This window comes from Hippocampus comes, unplaced genomic scaffold (genome assembly GCF_001891065.2).
Source record: "Hippocampus comes isolate QL1 unplaced genomic scaffold, H_comes_QL1_v1.1 scaffold227, whole genome shotgun sequence".
NCBI lineage: Eukaryota > Metazoa > Chordata > Actinopteri > Syngnathiformes > Syngnathidae > Hippocampus > Hippocampus comes.
This window is the reverse complement of record NW_017805630.1, coordinates 134076-134534: the sequence shown is the minus strand read 5'-3', so window position 1 is coordinate 134534 and position 459 is coordinate 134076.

Here is a 459-nt window from a genome sequence, read left to right as displayed (position 1 = left end):
GAGGAGGCGGAGTCACGGGGGAACGGGGTGGTGGGGGGGTGAGGCTTCTCTCTTCCCATTGGCCCATTAATGTAATTGTGCAGGGGCGTAACGGAGAAAAGGGCAGTCTTCAGAGCGGTGACACCGTAAAGACATTTAAATACTCTCCTCCCGCTGTGTTTCACTTTAAAGAAAAACAGACATTCTTTTCCTTCCGTAGATCGATAGAAACAAGTCATTTACTTCCGAGATGCAACATTACAAAATACATTTTTTGGGGCGGGAGGGTGGGGGGGGGCTGTAGAGAGTAAAAATAAAAAGTAAGAAATACCATCAGCAGTGTTTGTCCATTTTATTTATCCAGGTCTTCTCACAGTAATGACTCAAAGTGCTTTACAGTTTTTTTTTAGGAATGGGGGGGGGGGGGTAACAATAAAGCCTGTTGGATAATTGTTGGGGTTAAACGACCCATCGAGTCCA